Genomic DNA, 26954 nt, shown 5'->3' with positions numbered 1-26954 from the left:
ACAATGTCTCCTTTTCTGCTAAGCATATCCCGGGCGTTAATAACGAGGTCGCAGATGCCTTATCTCGCTTTCAGGAGGGGAGATTCCGGACGTTGGCCCCGGAGGCGAACCGCGACCCGGACCCGTTCCCGGCCGAGCTGTGGGCGCTTGGAGGGATATAATTTTGCAGGGAGTATTTAATTCCATCTCACCAGCTACTCTGAGGGCGTATTCGGGGGCGTTCGATAAGGTAATGGTTTTTGATCTGAGTATTGGGGGTGGTGGCACCTTGCCCTTGGCTCAGGATACGATCCTTCAGTACCTGGCCAGCATGAGGCTACGGGGCCTGGCTCCCAAGACAATGTCTCTCCATATGGCTGCCGTGGCCTTCTTTAGTAAAGCATATGGCCACGAGGATCCCTGCCGCGGATTTGCCATACAGCGCGCCATTAGGGGCTGGAAGAGGATCTCCCCTCGTCCCCCGGACGCCAGGCGCCCCATAACGTTCCCCGTCCTCTGCCAACTGACCACTCTCCTCCCCTCGCTATGCCACTCAAAATTTGAGGCAAAATTGTTCGCCACGGCCTTTGTATTGTCCTTTTACGGGGCTTTTCGCTGCAGTGAGATTGTCCCGGGCTCAGCCCGGGATGGTTCTGGCCGGGCCATAGAGATAGGGGACGTCACGGTCCAGGAATCTTCCCTTAACATTACGCTGAGGTGGTCTAAGACCGACCAGTCCGGCCGCGGAGCCACAGTGGTGCTCCATGCGGTAAAAAATCGGCCGTGTTGCCCGGTGGGCACACTACGGTCTTACCTAAAGGTTCGCCCTTCAGTTGCCGGCCCCCTTTTACTACATGCGGACGGCGCATTCCTGACCAGGTACCAGTTCATGGCAGTGCTACGGGCTTGTCTCAGGTCGGCGGGCCTGCCCCCTAAGGAATTTGGTACGCATTCCTTCCGGATTGGTGCAGCATCCTACGCCGCTGATTGCGGATTGGCACCTGAGGTCATTCGCTCGCTCGGTCGATGGAAGTCTGGGGCTTTTCGCACATACATCCGTAAGTGACGTGCCCGCAATTTTGTCCTGGCAAAGGTCTTTGTGTTTTCCTTCCTTTAGAGCGTCGGAAAGTGGTGTGGATCCTGGGCCACAGCATTGTGCACTGGGCTGGCTGCTATGCTAAGTCGTCCGGATGGGGCAGAGCGCTGGGACTGCAGGAATTCGTGACCATACATTGGATCGGCCGCCGGGGGATGCGCTGGGACTCCTTTTCGTCGGCTGTGAGATTGAACGTGGCCCGTCTTGGCGTGCCGGATGCCATAGTGGTGCAGTTGGGGGAGAACGATCTACCGGGAAGGAATGGACTGGATCTGCGTTCATCGATGATGAGGGACTTTGGGGACTTGCATGCTGAGTGGCCGGGGACAAAATTGTTTTGGTCTACGTTGTTGGAGCGGCGGGCGTGGCGCGGCGCGACAGAGCCAGACAGAGTGGACTTTGCCAGGAAGAAGGTGTGTCGTGCAGTGGGCCGTTTCATTGAGTCGCTAGGCGGCATCGTGATTCGACACGAGGAGATATCATTCAGATTGCGGGAGCTGTATCGCCCTGATGGTGTGCACCTGTCCGAGTGGGGTCAGGATCTGTGGTTGAATGATGTTCGGGGCTCGCTACTTTGTTGGTCACAGCAGTAGGAGCGTTGGCGGGAGCAGGGCGGTAGCCCCTGCTCTTTGGCGGTTTTTTCCATGGGGTCTGATCCAAGAAGGGAAGATGTGCTTTCCTTCCCGTTTATGGGGACCCCCATAAGGGGTCTTGGGATGGAGTACAGCAACGATGCCCAGCTAAGGGGCCTGCAGTGGGTACTCCAATCCCAGGTGGCACTTGCTCCACACAGAGATGTCCGTCCTGGTGGGGCCTCATAAGTGCTACTCCAGTTTTTGGTGCCCACCGGTGGTGGGCTGCTTATCGATGCTTTCGATACGTGTATCAGGTCACAGGGTGGTGACTTGATTCTTGGACCCGCCCCCATGTTTTTCCGCCAATGCTCCATTCTGTTGTGATCAATAAAAACTGTGGCCATTTACACCCAAAGAACATGTGTATGTGTGTTTACTCAGTTTCTTCCTTCCCCTGGAGCCGCTGGCCCGTGGGTCCACAAAAAAGGGGGACCTGAATAAGCAGGTCCCACACTTGTGGACTTACCGGGCTGGAGACAGGGAAGGAGAGTTGGTCTCGCTGGGCTGCTCCGTCTCGCGAGGCCAGGCCTGCCTCGCGGTTGCTCCCCCTCCCCTCCCAATGCAGGAAGGGGGTGGGGGGGTCTGACGTCATCCCCCTGCGCCTACTTAAGGCAGCGCAGCCCAGCGGCCGTCCTCTTGGCAACAGGACGGCGAGGTCGCCCGCCCACCCTCCCTGTGTTTGGTTATGTTGTTACTTTCTTCGTCACAGTTTGTTCTGGCGGTTTTTTCCATGGGGTCTGATCCAAGAAGGGAAGATGTGCTTTCCTTCCCGTTTATGGGGACCCCCATAAGGGGTCTTGGGATGGAGTACAGCAACGATGCCCAGCTAAGGGGCCTGCAGTGGGTACTCCAATCCCAGGTGGCACTTGCTCCACACAGAGATGTCCGTCCTGGTGGGGCCTCATAAGTGCTACTCCAGTTTTTGGTGCCCACCGGTGGTGGGCTGCTTATCGATGCTTTCGATACGTGTATCAGGTCACAGGGTGGTGACTTGATTCTTGGACCCGCCCCCATGTTTTTCCGCCAATGCTCCATTCTGTTGTGATCAATAAAAACTGTGGCCATTTACACCCAAAGAACATGTGTATGTGTGTTTACTCAGTTTCTTCCTTCCCCTGGAGCCGCTGGCCCGTGGGTCCACAATACAAAGCCCATGCCGTTCAACTGATGAACTCTTAGGGTACACAACAAAGAGAGTGTGAAAGGGAAAAAAAGGAATCAAGTTGCTGATTCACCACTGGAAATCTGAAATAGGTTTGTGGTGGGTAACTTTAAACTCCCCCTAAATTGGCCAGTTGCTGTGTGGATACAATTTGTTTCAAGGCTGAGTTCCATTTCAACATGTGTTAAAAGTTGCCACTGCTGCAGTTTCTAGTGACCTGTGAAAACAGAAAGATGGACATTCTTCTTTTTGTAGACAAGAGTTTCTAATATTATTCTGTTGGGTGTTTGTTTTGTGCTACAAAGAAGTCTTCAAAATGAATGTGGCAAATGAAAAAATACCACAACCCAAGGAAACCTTTGCTGATCTCTTCCTTATATCTAAGTTCCAAGACCGTCACCGTTTGAGAATCCAGTGTCATCTAATGAACTACCAGAGACTCAAGTTTTACAGACTTTTTCAACAGCAGAAGGATTATGGATCTGCTTCATTGGCTCCAGAATTTGACAAGGAGTATGAAATCTTGGTCTTTCTCAAATGTGGTATAACTACTTAGAACCTAGCCTCCTGTCTTAGAACAGTATGTTCTGCTTTTTGTACTCCATGTACAAATGCTCAGTCACCTGCCAGGTTGGTTGATGTCCTATTCACCAGGTGTGAACAGGGAGCCAATTTTTGATGGATTGTTCATCAGTCCATTAACCTGGGTGTTGTTGTTCATCAGCTTGCGTCACCCTGTTCCTTCCTAACTGTCCAGTACCATGCCGGCACCCTTCGAAACGTGCATATTCTCACACATCCCAATTGAGTGGTACTCTCCGCTCCTTTCCGTGCTGCTACTCCAGACAGCAGAAAATAAACACTTCCATCAGTCACAAATCTTATAAATCAGTTCTTTTAAAAAGAAGGTCCTACAATTCAGGGTTAATCTAAGTAATCCTTGGTTATATTAATGGCTGGCAATATATCTGGATCAGCAGCTTTTATAGACATTGTGCCTGGAGTAGGGGGCAGCCCATGGAGGGGGAGGATGTCACAGAGACAAAGTTCTGGGAGGAATCAAGCCATAACTTTATTTTTTGTTCACATTTGTAATGCTTTCACCTCATAAACCAAAGGATTAGCTTCGCCTAGAAGCTTGTTTAGTTGCAGTCTTTTCTACATAAAATCACACGTCTCTTTCACTATTCTGGCACAAAAACTGGGTGTAAACCTTCAAACTGGTTTTTTGGGGGGGATGTTAGATAAATTGCTTGTAGTTATGCATCTGTAAAATCTTGCTCTGTTCTGATCTAATGTAGCAGTTGATCATCTAGTCCAAAATTGACTATCACCTCCGTAACACTTCTTGCCGTCTGTAGACAATGCCTACTGTAGCTCATACTGTATTATTTGGGAACTGCCTCACCATTTTGCTAATAGAGACTGCAATCCTGTCGGGTTATTCTTTGATCTGTACATCTTGACCAGCTTAAGTCTTTGAAGAAGTTCCTCCTTTTCCTGAATCACCAATTTCATCTTCTCCTCCTGTAGGTCTGACTGACTGCAATTAGTTTCTAACAAAACTTGTGGAGAATTCTGCCCCATTTTACCGAGTCTATTATATTCATCCTCACAAAGCTCTCTGTTTTGCAAATTACTTTTCATACACATGATTTTGTCAGAGTGTTTGCCCTCTTATTGTGATTTGGAACATAGTTCTTTTTTAGATAAAGGCATGTCTTCATGCGTAATGCAGTCATTTTCTTCAGTGATTTTAAGATGCTTTGCTACAGTCAAAGTTGAATTAAAGGACAGCCTTGCTTTCTTCAACTGTTCTCAAAGGGTTGCACTCATTGGCAGTTTTCCTGAGCTTGAGCTGCTGCTGCTCTGAGGTTCACAATTCTCTGGAGTAAAGCACAAGAACGTAAGGTTGTTTAATACAGGTGCTTCCATTTTGAGAGTGAACTAATTTGCTTAGGAACGCCAACCTCCAGATACTAGCGTGAGATCTCTTCCTACTACAACTGATCTCCAGACGATAGAGATCACCTGGAGAAAATGGTTGCTTTGGCAATTGGACTCTATGGCATTGAAGTCTCTCCCCTCCCCAAACCCCACCCTCCTCAGGCTCCACCCCCCAAAATCTCCAGGTATTTCCCAACCCGGAGCTGGCAACCCTATTGATTACAGGTTCCTCAGGTCTTGGTGCAGCATAGGCTGGGGACAATGGGTGTGATTGACAGCCCAACTGCTGTCAGCATATTCCCCAACCCACCTGTAGGGCAACTGAGGGCAGATGGCTGGTATTAGGGCTGGAAGCTGTGGCAACTGCTATTCCTAGCCATGACCTTCATCCGGGGCCGTTGGCAGCAACTAAACCACACCCTCATATAAGTATGTGTAAGTAAAAGTTCTGAATTCAAACATAATTACTTCTGACCTTCTGGAGCGCCAAGAAACCTTTAAATCCCACTGTTATTCTGGCACCCTGTTGTCTGGTTTCAATTTTCCAGGCAGTGGGAGGTGGAAGGCACAGTGAAGGCAGAGAGTGATTCAGTAGGTACGAGTCTGACATGGACTTTGTCTAGTTGTAAGAATGAAGCAGTGTGGCCGACAGAAAACCTCTTTCTGTGAAGAGATGGCGATCAGCCAGACTGGAGGGGAAAACAATCAGGCTGAAAGTGATTCCCAGACACTCATGAAGGGGTGGGGAAGGGACGGCCAGCAGGGTGCTTTTAAAGCTGACCCAGAGAACAGCTGGGAACTATCTGGAAGAGAAGAAGCCATCAGAGAGAGGGAAGACAGAGGCCACAGGGAGAAAAGGAAGGAGGCAGATGCGGCTGAAAGGAGGCCAGCAGGAGGCTGTGCCAAAAAGAAGAGAGCCATGGAAGGTAGCTGGGAATGAAGGAAAGAGGGTTGCCATGGAGAGGACTCAGAAGTCGTTCTAAGGAGGAGACCCCAGGGGAGCTGACTGACCTGGACCCTGGAGGGCTGACTCCTGTCCTCAGAGGGAACGTCAGAGGAGAGAAGCAGCCAGGCAGAAGAAGAGCAAGACGGCAGATAAAAGGTGCCTCTGGCCTCTCATTAGGAAAGCATTCAGAACCCCCAGAGACTTTGCTGACAGGGGAAACTTAGGGTTGCCAGGTCCCTCATTGCCACTGGCAGGAGGTTTTTTGGGCGGAGCCTGAGGAGGGGAACTAATCTCTATAGGCTGGAGATCAGTTGTAATAGCAGGAGATCTCCAGCTAGTACCTGGAGGTTCTTCGGCAATTGGACTCTATGGCATTGAAGTCCCTCCCCAAACCCCACCCTCCTCAGGCTTCACCCCAAAACCTCCCGCCAGTGGTGAAGAGGGACCTGGCAACCCTAATAAATGTGGGTACTATGTTTCATGAGAGTAGGAATCAATGGTCAGTTCTCACAATGGCGGGATGTGAGCCGTGGGGTGCCTCAGGGATCTGTGTTGGGACTGGTGCTTTTCAACCGGTTCATCAATGACCTGGAGTTGGGGTTAAACAGTGAAGTAGCCAAGTTTGCAGATGACACCAAATTATTTAGGGTGGTTAAAACAAAATCGGACTGTGAACAGCTCCAGAAGGATCTCTGCATACTGGAAGAATGGGCATTAAAATGGCAAATGAGATTCAATGTGGGTAAGTGTAAAGTGATGCATATTGGGGCAAGAAATCCCAACTTCACATATACACTGATGGGATCTGTGCTGGCAGCAACAGACCAAGAAAAGGATCTTGGGGTGGCAGTGGATAGCTTAATGAAGATGTCAACCCAGTGTGCGGCTGCTGTAAAAAAGGCAAATTCTATGCTGGCCATAATTAGACAAGGAATAGAAAATAAAACTGCCGATATCATACTGCCCTTGTACAAATCTATGGTGAGACCACACTTGGAATACTGTGTACAGTTCTGGTCACCACACCTAAAAAAGGATATTACAGAGCTTGAGAAGGTGCAGAAAAGAGCAACCAAAATGATTAGGGGACTAGAGCAACTGTCCTATGGGGAGTGGTTAGGAAGCTTAGGGCTGTTTAGCTTGGAAAGAAGGCAACTAAGGGGAGACATGATAGAGGTCTACAAAATTATGCATGGTTTGGAGAGAGTGGACAGGGATAAGTTTTTCTCCCTCTCCCATAATACTAGAACCACAGGGTCATCTGCTAAAGTTGGAGGGTGAGAGATTCAAAACAGATAAAAGGAAGTATTTTTTCACACAACGCATGGTTAAATTGTGAAGCTCCCTGCCCCAGGATGTGGTGATGGCTGCCAGCTTGGAGGGCTTTAAGAGGTGAGTGGACATATTCATGGAGGAAAGGGGTATTCATGGCTATTAGTTAGAATGGATACTAGTCCTGCTGCATACCTATTCTCTCTAGTATCAGAGCAGCATGCCTATTATTTTGGGTGCGGTGGAACACAGGCATTTTTAAGGGGTACAGAAAAATAAAAGGGGAACAGACATATAGGGAAAATTTAACAATTCATTCCATTTTGTGTCCGTGCCCAGGATAACCCACCTACCTATTCCCCCCCCCAGTAAAATCTCTTTTAGAAATGGAAAGTATAATTAATAAATCAAAACTCATAGTACTACATTTCTCTTCATACTTTACTGCTGTTATATTATTTGATCTTCAACTAATACCTATATCAATATTTCTATTTTATAAAACCCAACCCAATAAAAATACAATAATCAGATCAGTTTTATGCAACTCTTCTACTCTTGTTTACCTCTAACGTCATCCCTCATAACATTGACATATTTTATCAAGCATATCTATCGAAAAACAATTGCCATCTCTGCTATGATTTAATTTTTGTACTGCTTGATGTGTCTTATTAATACTTATGCTATTCTTCATGTCTTTCTGGTTGGATCCAGAATTCTGCAATCATAATGCATTGCTTATTGAACATTCCATTTTGTCGATTATATTGACTCACTTATGTGTAATCCACCTTGAGTCCCTGTGAGAAAGGCGGACTATAAATAATGCAAATAAATAAATAAATGTTCAGGATCTGAGATCTCCTGGATATCTTTATTGTATTTAAAAACATCCATGGTGGAAAACAATGGACAAAACTCCACCCCATTCAAGAATAAAACAGTGGAACTACTTTTAAATAAAGCCAGAGTGCATGGCAACTGCAATTAATCCTGATTCTCCCTCTGCCGTGCTTTACTGCTTTCTACTCTTTGAAGCATATTTTATCTCAGCAGGGTGCCAATGCGGGAAGGCAGCCACGGTGAGAGAAAACTGCTTCAAGAAATGAAGGACAGCAAGGTCGAGTACAGATTTTCGCTTCCTGTGTCTTTGTGCTCTGCCTTTATATTTGTGCCTCCTCATGACTGCTCTGCAATTGAGAATTTTACAATGCAATCCTACGTGGAGTTAAATCTTCTAAACTCATTGACTTCAATAGTCTTAGAATGGAGTCGCCAACTCTGGATTGGGAAATTCCTGAAGATTTGGGGGTAGAGTCTCAGAAGGGCTCCCCCACAGTGTATAATATAGAATCATGGAGTTGGAAGGGACCACCAGGGTCATCTAGTCCAACCCCCTGCACAATGCAGGAAATTTACAACTACCCTTCCCCCACACCCCCAGTGACCCCCCACTACATGCCCAGAAGATGACCAAGATGGGTTCCCTCTCATCATCTGCTTAAGGATATAGAATCAGCATTGCTGACAGATGGCCATCTAACCTCTTAGTGTTTACCTCTTCTTAGTGTTTACCCTCCAAATCAGCTATTCTCTCCAGGGGAGCTCATTTTGGTAGTCTGGAGATCAATTGTACTTCTAGGACATCTCTGGGCCCCCGCTGGAGGTTGGCAACTAGGGTTGCCTGATACCAGGTAATGGTGGGCAATTGCTAGGGTTGCCAGCTGTCAGGCTTCGGCAAATGCACGATGTTTCAGGCAATAGAACTCAAATCCAGGCAGAACAGCGATTCAAAGTTTTATTCCAAAAGTCAATGATTTCAGTAAGGAGACAAGCAAGGCTGGAATACATGACTGGGGGGGAGAGGATACATATATAGGGCTGATACAATATGGTTACAGGAACAAAGAGACAATGTAGTCGTTTCCTGCCGGTAACGACTTAAGTAAAACTGAAACAGAAACAATTAAGAGCAATCAGTGGAGGAGATGGCCGAGCTCTTGGCTTTGTGCGCGGGACCTGATATCAGACTGGAGATTTACACGGGCAGGTCCTAATACAATTGTAAATCCCTGGCCGGAGCTCGTGTGCAAAACGGGGGGGGGGGAGGAGTGCACGGAGAACTCCATCTTGTTTGTGGGGAAACCATCTTGTTTGGGACCAGAGCTGTCAGAAGCCCTATCTGACACCAACCACCAGGTGGTGGCTGGAGATCTCCTGCTATTACAACTAATCTCCAGACGATAGAGATCAGTTCCCCTGAAGAAAACAGCTGCTTTGGCCATTGGACTCTATGGTGTTGAAGCCCCTCCCCAAACCCCGCCCTCCTTAGGCTCCACCTCCAAAACCTCCCCCTGGTGGCAAAGAGGGACCTGGCAACCCTAGCAATTGCCCACCAATTAAAGGGGCTGTTCACTGTTCTTCAGTAGGCTGGCAGGCAGAAGCAGGCCAGCTGAAGAGGGGGATTAACAGCACTTCTGGGTTTACCCTGGTAGTGATGGGGACACTCTATGGTTTCCATAGAGTATTTGGAAGAATGTGCTAGACAGTCCCCATCGCTTCCAGGGTAAACCCAGAAGAATAACCCCTCCCCTCAGTTCCACCACAACAGATCCCCTGCTGGTGGTGAGGGGGGACCTGGCAACTCTAGTAGAAGGCTGTAACTCTGCTTATGATGGGACTGTTAATTGCCTTGATAAGATGGACCTTTTATAGAGACTGAACTATTTTCTGAAAGGAGGCACAAAGCTGGGTATTGCATGTGGGGGTTGGTTACTTGATACCCCCTTTTAAAAAAAAAAACCTGTGTATTCATTAGGGATGAGCCAATATGCCCATTTTATTTTATTTTACTCTTTATGTTGTCACTGTCTTTGTCCTGCCTCAGTTTCACTGCTGTTATTGAATTGTCTTTTATTTCTTAGCAGTGCAGCCATGGCTCAGGAGGAAGAACATCTAATTTACAGGAAGAAAATTCTGGGTTCAACCTCCAGTATCTCCAGCTAAAAAGGATCAGGTAGTAGGTGATGTGAAAGACCTCGACCTAATCCCTGGAGAACCACTGCAAAGTCACAGTAGACAGTACTGACTTTAGTAGACCAATGGCAGCTTCTTGTATTTTGCAACTTCCTGTATTTTGCAGCATGTTCACACTCTTCATGTGCCACTTTAAGGCCATTTAGAGTCAATTTGTATGTAAATGATGTGCAATCAGAATTAAAAACGTGTGGATTTTTACAGGGAAAATTTGTGTGAGGAAACCAAAAATGCCGTGAAATGAAAAGCTCCCCGGTTTATGTCCTACGAGGAAGAGAAGCAAATCCAAATGGGGATGTTTGAACTGAACCAGCATGCTTGCAAAATTTCATATCATTCTTGCAATGGATAGTTAGCACATTTAGAAGAAGACTACACTAGACTCTTCCTCGAGGCATTCAGCTTTACAAACATAGGGAGGGTTTGATGTAGGGCAGACATGATATTATGTGATCTGACACACTGATTCGATAATCCCTTGCAGACTGCATCAAATGCTGCCTTTTGTATTGATCCATGAAACACTGAGAGATCTTTCCGTCTAGCCAGGGCTAAATTTTAGTGGCGCAAATTAAATTTAGAACCTAGTATGGGGCTTCATCCTTTTACTTAGCTTCATTTTTATTTGCACATTTGTTGTGATCCTTTTTATAGTGACCTGCTTCAAGAGGGGTTGGGAAGAAGCCCAACTCCAATATCAAGTCAATCAGTCATAAAGTCATGGATGTGCTTAAGCTGTGATAGGTAGGCGGGCTTTGTGCCTGCTATTGGTTGTAAAAATTCTCCATCCTAAATATTTCACACTGTCATTCCATTCCAAAGAGAGAGCTGGTATTTCCTATGCATGGTCGATGCCCAAAGGTGATCTTTAAAATTCATTTATTTATGAGAAAACAAACAGAATCAGAACATCAGTGTTTGAGTATGTGGAAGTTCTTCTCTCTTTTTAAAAATAATATCTATTATTTAAATGGTATTTGTTATTCCTGACCAGAATTTTAACCCAAGCAAGGGAACTAAAAAACTGAAATTAGTTAAAAAGATAGAACAAAAAGTTATGTCTTGGAGCTTATGTTTGTGCTGAATACAGCCTGTTTGGAACTATCTAGATTCTGTGGAGTAGTTACTATTTTAGTCTTCATTATAACAAGCCATTTATCGATACACCCATTTATATGTACTCATTTTTCAGTTTGGGAGAATTTCCATTTGGTAACTTTGGAAAGAGGGTTGTAAGTAGGGTTGCCAACCTCTAGGTGGTGGCTGGAGATTCCAACAGATGGAATATGTTGCAGGATGTCCTTAGTTAACTGTAACTGAGAGTTTAGTTACTGTAGGACAAGGAGGTAATTTCATGAACAATTATATTACTTTGAATAGGACAGTACATATAATAAGCTTAGATGTATCTGTGGGAATGTTTAGCCAAGATCCAGGCTTTAGAAGATTGTAGCTTTCTTACAGAACGGAATCATTTTCTAATTTTCCAATTGACTTCATAAGAAATACTATTAAAACTATATTATAAATGGTGCATCCTTATCATTTTTGTTCAAATGCAGCTTCCCATAAATATTCATGGGAAAAGCTCTTTCATTTCTACATTCTAAATTCTTGCTGGATGGTCTGGAGTTCAATTTCTAGCACTGTTCAGTATGAAGGGCAATGCCCTTTTCCTTAAGCAAACCTTTGTGTTTAACTGTGTGTGTGTGGGGGGGGGGGGAAATAACTGTCTTGTTATATTGCAAAATAAAATTAAACTTGCAGTTATGATACTGCATATTGGTAAATTATTCTGTCTTTTATAGGTGTGAGATATATAGAGGCAGAGGGACTACTTGCATATGTGGTTTTAAAAAGTTACTAGTCCTCATAATTTTTTACTCCTCCATTGGGTTATACAAAGTCATTTATGATACATCATCTAAAAGGAAAAGAGAACTCTCTTCCAATGTTAAAATAGTCCCTCATTTCTTGTATTCTGAAGAAGTGAGCTGTGGCTCACAAAAGTTATACCTTGCCAGAAATTTTGTTACTCTTTAAGGTGCTACTGGACTCTTGTTCTTTTCTACTGCTGCAGACAGACTAACACGGCTACCTATCATGGCCTATCTCCATGGATTGCATTTAAAAATGGTATCACATGCATACACCATGCAAACAAACCTCCAAATCCAACATAAAAATCAAAAACAGAGAACTGGTAGGAAAAACAAACAAACATTGAAAGAAATAAGAACATTCATTCATCCCCAGTCCTTAATCCAAGGTTGGACTAGTGAACAGAGAATGTAAAAGTGTACATTCAACTAGCACCCAGATATTTTACTCGTATCTATTAATGTTCATGAAACTGGCCAATCATCAATATTCTCGGATATCTTAGATTTACTAGATCTCTGCTATCTGCACATATACATTATGCAGTGCCAAAAGTAAGAAAGGTAAAAGAATTTCAGTGGGCAAAATGCATTAAGCAAAGTGACACATCTGTTATGCTGATTGACACTTCATTATCTAACATCCCTTTTGCTTTTCAATAATGAGTTGTCAGTTTGCAAAACCAATTACATTTTAAATGCTACGATAGTTATTCGAAGGACCACTTACACTTTTTTCTCTCCTTGCAGCTGAATTGGTGTTCACATCTCAGCAAAGACTGTACAAAAATATATTGCTCTCTGAGGGATATGCATTGGCAAACAACAGCAATGCCTGAGCACCGTTCAAGTCTCTTGGACAAAGGAAAGATAAATAACATTTTCAGAATCAACTTAGCACATGCTACTGCTCTGAGTACAAAGTAATTCTTCAAATGGAATTACTTTCCCTAACCTTGTACTCTAGAAGCAAACCGTTCCGTTTATCTTAGGTGATTGGCCTTGTATTCAGACTGTGTCTGGTTCAAGACCAGTTCATTGGGGCTAATAATCGATTTGAAAGCTCACAGGACTGATGGGAGGGGAGAATCACAATTTGTATTATATTCCATAGCGAAACAAAAGTGAAAAGCACAGTGTTAAGGAATAAAGGCAGACTATTTAAAGGTTGAACAGCTAGGAAAGACAAGATTTTCATATGTTGATATTGCATTCCCTTGTTCTGAAGTTTAAATTATCTCTCCTAATGCTTTGAGTTCAGGATTTACCACATTGTCACCATCAAATCTCTTTGACCATTTATGCATGGGTACTTTCACTCATATTCACCCCTGTCTGTCTTGGTTGCTCCTTGGAGTTATGCATGAGTTTTCCCTCCATTAGAGATGGCCTCGCTGCCAGCCCTCACAAATCCTGAGACTTACCATCCCTCTATTAACCCAATTCTTCCCTCTCCCCTGAGCTCAGCCCGCTTGAAATCCCCATGCATAAGGCAAAGTGCAGGACACAGAAGCTTGGTTTCTCTCACAACATGTGGACAGCCAATTACAAAGCAGCATGGCAAGGAGCAGGGATTCAAATACTTCTTGCTTCCTAAGAGTTCTTTCTGTGCAAAAGGCTTTTCAAAACAAGGCTTGGGTCTCTTCCCCACCCCCCGCATTCCTTTTCAAATAGCTCTGGTTTTTTGTTTTTGTTCTTAAAATGCTTTTTTATGTGGCAATTGGGTTTCGGGGGGACTTTTCTCTCACTGCAGCCAATTACAAAGCAGCATTTCAAGCTCAAATACTTCCTGATTTGAGCTTGGAGACTGCTGGTGCATAGACTCCCAACAGGAAAGTATGGGTCCAACGAGCAACGAACCTCAGGTAAAACTCCCTTGCATAAACGACCTGATTGTTTTTGAGGTCAGAGGCTAATGACACAAATGCATGCTTCAGTTATATATTTTCAGGAGATACAAGCTATTCAATGAGGAATATAATCTTGGACAGCTATCAGTTAAGATATCCTTTCCCTTTCATTCCCTCCCATTCTAAACTGAATGTTGGCTCCATTCTCATAAGCCTTCCTCAGGTCTGGAAAAAAAATGTTGGGCCTTTCTTGACAGTCCAACCTTATTTAAACAGATAGTCAGCATCTAAAATGATGAATGTCAATCAATTTTGATTAATCGTCTTTAGCCAATTAATATGTTAAATGAAATGCATTTGTATGTCACAGAAGTTTCAACTGAGGTTCCTTTTTGAGGAACTGACATAGTGTTTGTTTAAAACTTGTAGGTGATAACTCAATGTTTAGAAGGGAAAGGCTCTTTCCTTTTCCATTACTGTGAGGGACAGACAGCAAGGTAAAAAAGGTCCTGGAAAGGGCTCCGCTTTTTGGCCTTCCTACAGTCCTACCCCCTCACTTCCATTCAGGATTGCCAACCTCCAGGTACTAGCTGGAGATCTCCTGCTATTACGACTGATCTCCAGCTGATAGGGATAAGTTCCCCTGGAGAAAATGGCCGCTTTGCCAATTGGACTCTATGGCATTGAAGTCCCTCCCCTCCCCAATCCCCACCCTCCTCAGGCTCCGCCCCAAAAACCTTCAGCCGGTGGCAAAAAGGGACCTGGCAACCCTAATTGAAGTCCCTCCCAAACACTACCCTCCTTATACTCCATCCCAACAACCTCCCGCCGGTGGCAAAAAGGGACCTGGCAACCCTACTTCCAATGGAGGGGGGGGGGAAGGAACAGCAGGCTTCTTGTGGTGGCTGCTCATTTCGGTGGCTGCTTGCGTCCACCTCACACAGGGTGAGTGCTGCTCCTTGCTTGGAGTAAGGGTGGTCCCCAGGGCCATTGTCCCATTGGGACTTTCCTGGTAGCCAATCCACCCCTGATTACAGCACTGTCCTAGGACTAACATGGATCCAAAAATATAAACAGTGGGTTGGATCCAAATAACCACGAGCAGGGTAAAATTCATAGAACAGGAGTCCCCTGTCCTACTTGAGCCCACTGAAGTTCTGTTCAAAGGATTCGGGGGACTTTGAAGAGCATTCTGGTGGCAAAGTGGGGATCTGCAGTGGGAGGTGGGAATCAGTAAAAATCCAACCCTTCTCTGTCAGCAGAACCACTAGCATAAGTACTGTTATGCTGGCAAAAAAAACTTTTGGATTCAACCTAATTATTAGATCCTATATACTGTGAACTATGTACTGTGTTCAGGGAGTGGAGCTCTTCTCCTCCCCTCTACATCCCCCTGTAGATTCTGTGCTCCTAATAAAGCTGTTCCAAAAAATTGGAATACTTTTGGGAACAGAGAGGGATGTGACACAATGGGCTGCAAAAATGTCCTCTACCTCTTACACAAATGAGCCCCGTGGCGCAGAATGGTAAGCAGCAGTACTGCTCACAACCTGAGTTCAATCCCAACTGAAGTCAGTTTCAGGTAGCTGGCTCAAGGTTGACTCATACTTCCATCCTTCTGAGTTCTGTAAAATGAGTACCCAGCTTGCTGGGTGTAAAGGGTAGAGGACTGGGGAAGGCACTGGCAAACCACCCCATAAGCAAAGTCTGCCTAGTAAACATCGGGATGTGACGTCACCCCATGGGTCACCCAGAGCTTGCACAGGGGGCTACCTTTACCTTTTTCTTTTTACCGCTTACACAAGCACTGGTTCGCACACTCTAGGTAAGGAAGTTAATTTCCCCTGCAAATTACCACAGGCCTCTATACTGTGTTTTGAGATCTCCCCATCACCAGAAGAAGGTAGCAGGGGAAGAGAGATGGGACATGGAAGAGAGTTCTGTTCTGTGAATTTCTTCCATTCACAAGATTCCCTACTGCCAGGCCCCACATCGCAACTGGCAGGAGGTTTAGGGAGGTGAGGGTGGAGGGTGGAGATCAGCATCACCGACGCAATGACATAGCAGTTTAAGTGGAAGTGCTGGTGTGAGGCTTTTCCTGCCCCCTCCTGTTCCTGTCTCAGTCTCCATGCAGCCTGTTTAGCTCCCTCCGCCCCACCCTACCACCATTCAGCTGTTTGGAGGCAGAGTGGGATTTCTGTCTTGTACTTAGGGTTGCCAACTGCCAGGTAGTAGCAGGGGATCTCCTGCTAATTCAACTGATCTCCAGCAGATAGAGGTCAGATCACCTGGAGAAAAATGGCCACTTTGGCAATTAAACTCTATGGCATTGAAGTCCCTCCCCTCCCCAAACCTCGCCCTCCTCAGGCTCTACCCCAAAAATCTCCCGCCGGTGGTGAAGAGGGACCTGGCAACCCTACTTGTACTGCCACATCTCTGTGGCTTCCCTGGCTGCCCTGGTGGCGCAGGCCTCCTCTGCCGTTCTGCCTGGCATTCCTGGTTTTCCAGGAAGCTTTCCCTCCCCGGAAGCTTTTTCCTGTGGTTTCCCAGGCAGCTGGAGGGAACACTAGTACTCGTGAGAAAAAGCCTAACAACGGCACTTCTGCTTAAACTGTAAATCTGGTTTTATTATTAATATTATTAATATGTATTATGGTTTTAATAGTTTAAGTATAGATGTATATGGTTTTATGGTTTTATTGTATCATTTGTTGTTACCTGCCCTGAGCCTGGCTTGTTGGGGATTGAGGACAAGCTAGAAATCAAATACATAAATAAATAAATAAATAAATAAATAAATAAATAAATAAATAAGTGATATCATCATGTAGATGACACTCATCACTCCCCCTCTCTTCCCTCAAATGCTTCCACCCATCGACCAGCTGAGTCGGTGGGCAACAGAAGCAATGGCGGTAGATTGCCCACCATAACCGGGAAGTTGGGAACCCTATGAATGCACTATATCAATTCTACTAAATCTGAAATTAATAAGTGGCAATAGAATCATAGAGTTGGAAGGAGCCATACAGGCCATCTAGTCCAGCCCCCTGCTCAATGCAGGATCAGCCTAGACTAGAGCAATAGATTATAATAGTATTATAGTACAGTAGCAATTACCAGTTTTTTATTGGCGGGGGGGGGGGGGAAATCCCTCCAGTGGCTCAGTAGGGAAAAAATCGCTAAGAAAATGGCTGATGGCAAGAAAATGACAGCAATGTGCACAGAACCTTTGAAGAACAAGAAATCCTTCACCATTCTTTCTGGATGACAGGCTAACATGGTTGGACTGCCTGCTTTCTCAAAAAGATCAGAATAAAGCAGGTCTGAGAAATAGCATATTGAGGTTGGGTAACACCTGAAAAATGGATTATTAGAGCAAGCATAGTGTGGATGCTCAAAAAAGTGCTCCAGTTTGGAAGCCAAAGTAGAGACAAACCACCATGTGGAAGCAGAATGGCTGAGTTTCTATCTTCACTGTATTCTGTCGCAATTCGAGATTTATTTATTTAAGAAACTATTTGGGGAAAGGTTTTGTTTTTTTTAAGGGAAGATGACTGGGGAAGGCACTGGCAAACCACCCAGTGCCTAGGAAACGTCGGGATGTGACGTCACCCCATGGGTCAGGAATGACCCGGTGCTTGCACAGGGGACCTCTACCTTACTGGTTTTATTGGGAAAAAGCGTGGGGTTTTTTTGGGTTTTTTAAAAAAAGAAATCTACCCAGTATTCTATTAGACTTTAGCTATGCAAAGGCTGTTGCTTCACAGTCATTGGAGGCTCTGGTATAAAATTCTAAAATGCTTTCTTACAATATAAAGTTGTGACCTCGACAGTTTTAAACTGTCCTGACTTCTGTCTCATTCCCAGTGTGAGCAAATTTCACAGTGGCATATATGCAAACGATCCAACACAGGCAAATATGCCATGACCTTTTCCTTCCCTCTGGAGTAGGTAGGGAAAATGTTGTAGTTCTCTTTTCCTTTTCCTTTTTAGATGTGTAGCACTATTTTTTCTCTCTGTCACTTGGCTTGGGTTTCTAAGACACCAGCACCTGCTAAATAAAAAGTGATGTATTTTCCTGGGAAGGTCAGAAGTTGTTGCTTTACATTCTTTTCAAAAAGAAAAAATGCCGTTCATTATACAAAAGCATGTAGGCATGACTTGCTCATAGCATGTGGTCCTAAATCAACATACAGTCTAGATCTGGGCCATGTTATAATTGTATCCGTGTTCCAGACAAATTTCTCATAATAACAGTTGAAAGGACAGAAAGATGAATTGGCTCTGCAGGTTTGGTATTCATTTTTTTCCCCTCTTGTGCGGAAGTAACTAAATCACCATGGCACCCTAAGGAGCGCTCAGTCCACTGGCAGACTCTGCTAATAAAGGACTATGTGAGTCATAAATGAGCAAAGTTTCTCTTTGCAGGAAACCAACCCCATCTGGTGCAACAGGAAAATCATCAAATCAAATGCCAGACATTTCAAAAACACAACACAAAATTTGCAGGATTGAAAATTATAAACTGCTTTTTGTAAGTTTTTCCCCGCATAAGAAATGTAAGTATTCATGCATTGCAAAGGGTCCGAGTGATTGAAGCCTTTCAAGATAATGCTGCCATTGTGAGCTAGATTCAAGTCCAGTAGTACCTTAGATTTTCAGGATATGACCTTAGATCACAATGGGAGTCTGTCTGTAGCAGTAGGAAAGAACAAGAGTCCAGTAGTACCTTAAAGACTAACAAAATTTCTGGCAGGATATGAGCTTTCGTGAGTCACAGCTCACTTTTTCAGAGCTTTTGAGAGTCAAATCTCCCTTTCTCAGATATGTCAGGATGAGAGATGAAGTTCTAGACTGACTGGGGAAATTAAAAACAGATAAGTCTCCAGGTCCTGATGATATACACCCAAGAGTTCTTAGGGAACTCAAATGTGAGATTGTTGATCTACCGTATATACTCGTGTATAAGCCGAGTTTTTCAGCCCAAAAAAAGGGCTGAAAAAACTAAACTCGGCTTATACGCGGGTCAATACGGTAGGAGGGGGGAGGGGGGAGGGAGGGAAGGAGGGAAGGAGGCAAGAAGAACTTACCACCGCCACCGCCGCCGCTGGCCCGCGCGCCCTCAGGGCAGCCTGGAAGCGGCCGGCGGGGCCTGCCTGCTCGCAGGCAAGGCCCCGCCGCCGCCCCCGCTGCCGGCCCGCGCGTGGTCTGGGCGGCCGGCGGGGCCTGCCTGCGCGCAGGCAAGGCCCCGCCGCCGCCCCCGCTGCCGGCCCGCGCGCGCTCTGGGCGGCCTGGAAGCGGCCGGCGGGGCCTGCCTGCTCGCAGGCAAGGCCCCGCCGCCGCCCCCGCTGCCGGCCCGCGGCCTGGAAGCGGCCGGCGGGGCCTGCCTGCGCGCAGGCAGGGCCCCACCGCCACCGGCTCCAGCGCTGGAAGGGCTCCGCTGCCGCCTCCAGCTGATCAGTGGGCCTCCTCCTCCCACCTCTCCCGGTAAGTTGGGGGTCAGGGGCTCTTCCCCCTCCCACCCCAGGGATCGGGGTGGGTCTGGAGGGCCCGGGAGGGGGTGGCACTGGGGTCGGTCTGGAGGGCCCGGGAGGCCGGGCAGGAGGGCGACCCGTTGTATAAGCCGACCCTCGGCTTATATGCGGGTGCCTAATTTTTCCCCATTTTTGGGGTGAAATTAGGCACCTCGGCTTATATGCGGGTCGGCTTATACACGAGTATATACGGTACTAACCCGTTTATGTCATCTATCACTAAATTCAGCCACCATATTGGAAGACTGGAGAGTATAAAATATTACACCAATTTTTAAAAAGGGGGTCCACAACAGAACCAGTAAATTACAGGCCAATCAATCTAAAGCCTATCCCAGGCAAATTAGTAGAAACTGTAATCAAAGGTAGAATTGTTAAGGCACATAGGGGAACAAAGCCTACTGAAGGAAAATCAGCATGGCTTCTGCAAAAGGAAATCCTGCCTCACCAACCTTTTGAGGTTCTTTGAGAAAGTGAGCAAGCATGTAGACAATGGTGACCCATCATATCTTATATACCTGGACTTTCAAAAGGCTTTTGACAAGTGCTGGAATCATGTCACGTGAGTTGGCAGGCAATTGCCCATCATCACCGGGCAGTTGGGAACCCTACAAATTTCCTTCCTTGGTAATGCACTCCCAGCTTATTCTGCTTCTCAGAATTCCCTGTTTACATTCACACATAGGCCATTTTTGTATGGCAATTAGCAGTGAGTTCCAGGCTGAATTGCCCCACATATTTTTTTGAATTTTGCATGTTGAACCATCATTCCGGAAGTGACCGCAAAGCTGGCGCTTTCCTGCTTTGCATTACCAAAGAGCCCATTTAACCCAGTCTTTGGTGTTTGCTGCGAAGAATTACCCTCAAGGAACAATTCAAAACAACAGAGGCGCGTTAACTATGCATATGGTAATAGCTATGCAAACACGAACAAAGGAGCAGGCGAGTGGGGGGGGAGAGTGGAACTTCTCCTTTTGCATCGGGACAGTGAAAAGGCATTTTTAAAGTTGTATTTTAAAAAAGAGCTTTGAATGAGCATCAAAATTGACCATGCAAAAATGGCCATACACTCAACCTTCCTGCCTTTCCCTTCAACCAGCTCAGTCTTAAACACAGCCAGTGTCAAGTCCGAAAAAGCTTGTTCCTTTTCTTGTTCCCTCTCATTTCTCTTTTGTCCTCAGAGCTACTACACACACATATATGGATGGGTTCTATTTGTATTAACTGTAGGTGGGACACACTTAGTTAATTTAATAGCTGTCATTACGACTTAACAATTGCTTTTAAGAATGCAAAAGCTGCTGGTGACAGAAAGATATAAAGCATCTCTCTCTCTCTCTCTCTCTCTCTCTCTCTCTCTCTCTCTCTCTCTCTCTCTCTCTCTCTCTCTCTCTCTCTCTCTCTCTCTCTCTCTCTCTCATATTTTTCTGTCCTAAAAGATCCCTACATCACACTTGGAAACGGGTAGGTAATGGACACCTGCAGTTATAACCATTGTTCCCTGAGTAACAGTGTGAAGATTTTCTAATCTTCAGCATAAATTTAGATATGTCTAATAAAGTTTGTAATATTAATATAATTAAATAATGTTTGTAATGTGGTAATAGAATATTTTGTGTTGCGTTAGTAGAGTTTATAAGAATTAACCCAGTTGCTACAGAATGGGAACAGAACAGTGTTTATAAGTATGAGCTGTTGTTCCAAAGCTGCAGCACTGTTTGCAGAAGCATCATTTGTAGCACAGATTATAAACTACTGTTTGGATACTGTTTAAATTTGGATTACAGACTGCATTTATGGCATTGCATTGTTTTGTTAGTTGCAGGAAGAGAAAGAGACACACATGCTCCCCTGCTTTGGAAAGTGGGTTTTTAAGCCTGATTTCATGAAGTGGTTCTCAGACTTAGGAGTCATCTCTCTCTGGCAGATAGGCCACAAGACCAGGAGGGAAGAAGAAGAAGAACTTTTTATACCCCGATTTTTATACCTCGGTTTTCTCTACCGAAAGAAGTCTCAAACTGACTTACAATCACCTTCCCTTCCTCTCCCCACAACAGACACCTTGTGTAGGGTTGCCAGGTCCCTCTTTGCAACCCGTGGGATATTTTGAGGGGCAGAGCCTGGAGAGGGCGGGTTTGGGGAGGGGAGGGACTTCAATGCCATAGAGTTCAATTGCCAAAGCGGCCATTTTTCTCCAGGTGATCTGATCTCTATCGGCTGGAGATCAGTTGAATTAGCAGGAGATCTCCTGCTACTACCTGGCAGTTGGCAACCCTAACCTTGTGAGTTAGGTGGGGCTGAGAGAGCTCTAAGAGAGCTGTGACTAGCCCAAGGTCACCCATCAGGTCTCCTGTGCAGGAGTGGGGGAAATCAACCCAGTTCACCAGATTAGAGTCCGCCACTCATGTAGAGGATGAATTGGGAATCAAACCTGGCCCGTGAACGCACTAGCAACTTACCTCGCAATTTAAACGTGTCCAGTACTCAAGCATCCAACACGACTTAAAATTTCTGTTCCCATCGCGACACCTTCCTCCGCTGTATTAGATAAAATCCGTATGTTTCTCCCTTGCAGCAGCATTCACGCGCCAGCTCGAAGAAGCATTGTGATTGGCTGAGGTGGTAGCCTGCCGCGCATGCCCACTTGCTGCTTGAAACAAGGGCTGCGATTGGTCCAGCATGGGCAGTGAGGCGGGGGGAGTGGGGGGAACAAGGACGACGATTGGTCCAGCATGGGCAGTGAGGCAGGGGGAGTGGGGGGAACAAGGACGGCGATTGGTCCAGCGTGGGCAGTTAGGCGGGGGGAGTGGATGGTGGGCTGGCAGCAGGAAGTGGATTGAAGACAGATTTTATTTTCGCACTTCAGGCTCCGGGTGAGGAAACCGTTTATTTTCTATTAATTCGCCGTATAAGCGAATGCTCTTAACACAGAGAAATTGTGCTCTGGAGATGTCTCCGGAATCCTTCAGAAGAGATGGACTGCGAACATGCAAGGAAACCCCGTAGAAATCAGAGCTGCAAACGCGAAGTGCGGACATGGTCCTGGTTATCCGGATTAGAGTCCACCGCTCTTAACCACTACACCGTGCTGGAGGAGGAGCTGGGTGAGCTGGAAGTGGAAGCTCTGGAAGTCTTAATAGTATAATTGGTTTGCCTCTTCATCACATGGGTTGACATAGAGCCTTGTGTTTTGGTCATGCGTATTTATGAACAGTGAGCATGAAAAATAAATCATAAGCTTGCGGAATGAACTCATGAAATCTCTGAGTTTTATGTTGGGGCAGAATAAAGTAGCATGGAGTAGTTATGTGGCTCCTGAAAACTACAGTAAGACTGTCAGTGGATCCCAATGGAAAAGAGTTTGAGAACAGCTCATGTCAGGTATTTAAATCTCATTTCTGAGAAATGGGAAGGCATACACTTCTAGTCAATGCTGCAGTCTAAAAATAAGGATTGTTGTTCCTGATGAAATAGCACCAAAAATGCCCAGGGAAATCAAGGAGCTGCCCATTCCACACCCCAAATACTTACTTTCATATTAATTGATGATGAAGAGTTACAGGTGTAAATCAAATCAGACTGATACTGGGCCACTGTTGGGCTGATGTGAGAAGATGTGACAGTTAAAGTCAGTCAGGTTAAAAAGACTATCCATTCTCTTTTCCCTCTTTGCCCCTGGTATGCTTTAGGAAAAGATGAGAGGTTGCTGCAAATTAAAAGCTAGGATTTGCTAAATCAGCATGTCTTATTTGCATAATATGCAAATGATATTGCCTGGTACCCTTGCAAATGGGAACCTGCTTAGAAAGCATTCATCACTTTGAATTACCAGCTAATTAAAAGACCAGAGGGCAGGTCCCAAGAAGCAGCTACATTAGTGGCCAAGCCTTTTCTTGAACAAGTGGTCAAAGCAAAAGGTTTTCAGTGTAAATTCTTGGCATAAAAGTAATACCCCCGTCCACGCAAAAGGAACCAGTCCCTACAATCCTAGTGCAACCTGTGAATCAATACACACATTCAGACCCTGGGCTGGGCTGCCATAAAAAAGAAAACAAGATAACAACAGTCCTTGCTTCACAGAATATAGCTCTGAAGCATGAAAACACACCCAGCAGATGTTTACTTAACATGCTTCTTCTGCATTGGAGCAGAAAGGTTAAATGGAGCAATAATTCAATGCAAACAGTGAAATGGAAAACAAAGTCACAGCAAGGGGAACTACCTAATAAGTGCTGCTTCATAGTTATGTTTCTTGCACAGAAACAATATTTGTGCAGGGAAAATGCGGTTGGCCATTATTCTCTGATATTTGGTGTAATTCACCAAATTAGGCTGCTGCTTAAAATTAGACCTGGGGATTCCAACCTTCTACAAACCTTCAATTAAGTTTTTAAAAAAAACATTTTGATCTTTTCAATCTTTGTATTTCAGAGTCATATTGCAGGGGAGGAAACGGTGCTAGCCGGCTAACAGCCCCTCTGTAACATCTAGTAGACTGTTCTCATTCTGCTCCACAGGTATTTTAGGCCTAGGCGTGCCCAAAGGTGCTGAGCCCTCTGGTGCTAACTGAAGGCAAGACCCAAAGGGTTTGTCCTGTTGCTCTTAGCTTCAGGGTTTCAGCCTTGAGCTAGCAGGAAGATCAGTCAGGTAGGAAAGGAAGACCTGCTGTTTGTTCAAAATCCGGCCCTCTTTTATTTTTATTTCTACTGAATTTTATTGTTTTCTTTTGTATTGTAAGCTGCTTTGGGCCCTCACTGGGGAGAAAGGCAGAATATAAATATAGGAAGCCATAAATAAACAGCATATTCATGTGCTCTTTGCAGTGACAGCCCAACAAGGGATGCTGCTCCTGGCCACTGCCTCACTGCACCCCAACCCCTGCCTTTCCTTACTCAGGAGACGGAGTAGCTACTGCTCCTTACTTCCTATTCCCTAGGAAATGCAACTTCGTAAGCTACTTATCTTAGGGTTGCCAGCTCTGAACTGGGAAATACTTGGAGATTTTTGGGGTTGAGCCTGAGGAGGGTGGGGTTTGGGGAGGGGAGGGACTTCAATATTATATATTCCAATTGTCAAAGTGGCCATTTTCTCCAGGTGAACTGATCTCTATCTGTCCTAATGGAGACCTGAATAGACACTGTTGGTGGTCCCTAAGGAGATGTTACCTACTAAGGTGTTTTGAAATTATACTTTTTGGATACATGTAGCTGACGAAGCCATATGCGAAACGTGATTGATTATGATCTAGACAACACGTCCTGTCATCCTGTATTGTGGCTTTGTAAATGATTGCTTAATTTCCAGCGTACTGAAATATAGTCTGAAAAGACATACAACTGATCCCCATAAAGGAAATATTCTTCCTATATAACTACTGGATTTATTGGACTTACATCCGAATGGACTTGAGAGGTTTCCAAGTCCTTGTCATGCTGGATTGAGATATATTACTTACCTCTAACTTGTTGTATTATATTGTATATATTTATTGTCACTTTTGCACTTTACTCACTTATAAAATTAAGCATTTCTTATATTGTTTCTGTGCTGTTTTGGTTCTCCAGTACCTGGAGGTTGGCAACCCTAACTCATGTCCAATACAGTCTCCTAAACCCTTTCAAAATCTCAGTGATTTGGGAAGTCCTGTTGGGCCTATGCAGTGTGCTGCGCTGTGTTTAAGGACACAGACAATGGGGTGGAGAGGAGCATTGGCTGGTAGGAGGCAGAGGACCTGGTTTTTATATGCTGACTTTCTCTACCACTTAAGGAAGAATCAAATTGGCTTACAATCACCTTCCCTTCCCCTCCCCACAGCAGACACCCTGTGAGGTAGGTGGGGCTGAGAGAGCTCTAAGAGAGCTGCAACTAGCCCAAGGTCACCCAGATGGCTTCATGTATAGGAAGGAATGTGGAAACCAACCCAGTTCACCAGATGAGCATCTGCCATTAATGTGGAAGACTGGGGGAATCAAACCCGGTTCTCCAGATTAGAGTCCACCACTCTAAACCACCGCTCTGAACCACTATACCACACTGACTTACTTATGGCTCCTTTTATTCTTTTTTTCAGCTTGCTGCACTGGCAACAAGCTGCCACACCACCACCCTTAAGAATGCGCTGCCCATTCTTCACTCATGGGAAACTGCCTTGTAAGTATTAGGTATGAAAAATTGATGCAGTTTTATGAAAAAATTAAAGGAAAAATCTATTTTCAATGGAAATGTTTTCGCTTTCCATCTAAGAAAAATAAAATACAGGGGTTTTATTCCTCACCCAAGGGGTTCTTCTCACCAAATATCAGAGAGGTAAGGGGGGGGAACCCACTTTATAGCCATGTCATTCCTATTTTCGTAACTAAAAATGTCACGTACAAAGCAGACACAAGGAGACATTCGGAAAGACAAGAAAGCAGACAGAAAGACACAGGGAAAGGTTCATCATCTCAAGAAAGACACATACAGGTACATGGCTTAGGGGGCAACAAAGGCTTGCATCTGCAACCCACATGGAGAGTTACAGAGTATTTACAGGAAAGCAGCTGGAGGTCAGGCACACTAAAGAGACGTTATCTAGCTCTCTAGGGAGCAAAGTGTGTGTGTGTGTAGGGGGTGGCAGCATAGGCAGTCTCACACATGATGTTGCTAGGTCTCCAGCTTTAGCAGGAGACTTTCTGCCTGCAACTGTTCTTCCCACCACTGCTTGGAGCAGCAGCAGGAGCAAAATAACAAAAAATTGCTGTTGGGTCAATGATAGGGCTGTAGGGTTGCCAACTGCCAGATCACCTGGAGAAAAATGGCTGCTTTGGCAATTGGACTCTATGGCATTGAAGTCCCTCCCCTCCCTAAACCCCGCCCTCCTCAGGCTCCACCCCCAAAATCTCCCGCCGGTGGCGAAGAGGGACCTGGCAACCCTATAGGGCTGCCAGGTCCCCTCTCTCCTCCGGCGGGAGGCTATGGGGCTGTGGTTGGGATTGCTCGTGCGCTTGTGCCTCACAAGGGGCCTTTTCCTCTTAGTTGGAGTGGTTAAGCGGCCCTTTACCACTCAAACTAAGAGGAAAAGGCCCTTCGCGAGGCGGCACTTCCGGTTTTAAACCGGAAGTGCCGTGCGTGCGGTGTGTGCACACACATGCATGTTTGCCTGCCGGGCAGAGGGGCAAATTGCCAGGGGTTTGCCCGCCACCACCGGGCACCTGGCAACCCTAGTCAACGATGTGATGTCAATTCTGGGGGAAATCTATAAGCAACATCAGTTCTCTCTAGGACTCCTGGATTCCTAGAAAGGTGTGACATCACTTCTGAGGTTTCCTCAGAAGTGACATTACATCATTGGTGATGGCACCTCTCCCACCCCATATCCCCATCCTCCTATGCCCCTGCTAGTTGCCAGACCATCACACAGTAACAACAAAAATAGAAAACCACTGAACGGAAGACACTATACATGCCCAGTCTCTGAATAAGAAAGTACTCGATACAGTCTTCAGCTTTCCCTTCTTCCTTCCCCCTGGCAGCCTATTCCCTTGTTTTTTCTCCCACACACCTAACTAGCTTGTTTTCTTCCCCATTCAGCTTCTCCTCTTTCTCTCCCCTTTCCCTGTTAACTTCCGTCCT

General features: G+C 45.6%; 1 pseudogene; it reads right to left on the bottom strand.

Moving 5' to 3' along the window:
• Positions 1–4131: 4131 nt before the first annotated feature.
• LOC130479699 (swi5-dependent recombination DNA repair protein 1 homolog) lies at positions 4132–4807 on the bottom strand (annotated as a pseudogene).
• Positions 4808–26954: the final 22147 nt, after the last annotated feature.

This window comes from Euleptes europaea, chromosome 6 (assembly GCF_029931775.1).
Source record: "Euleptes europaea isolate rEulEur1 chromosome 6, rEulEur1.hap1, whole genome shotgun sequence".
In the NCBI taxonomy this organism is placed as follows: Eukaryota; Metazoa; Chordata; class Lepidosauria; order Squamata; family Sphaerodactylidae; genus Euleptes; species Euleptes europaea.
This window is presented reverse-complemented; position numbering and strand designations above follow the sequence as displayed.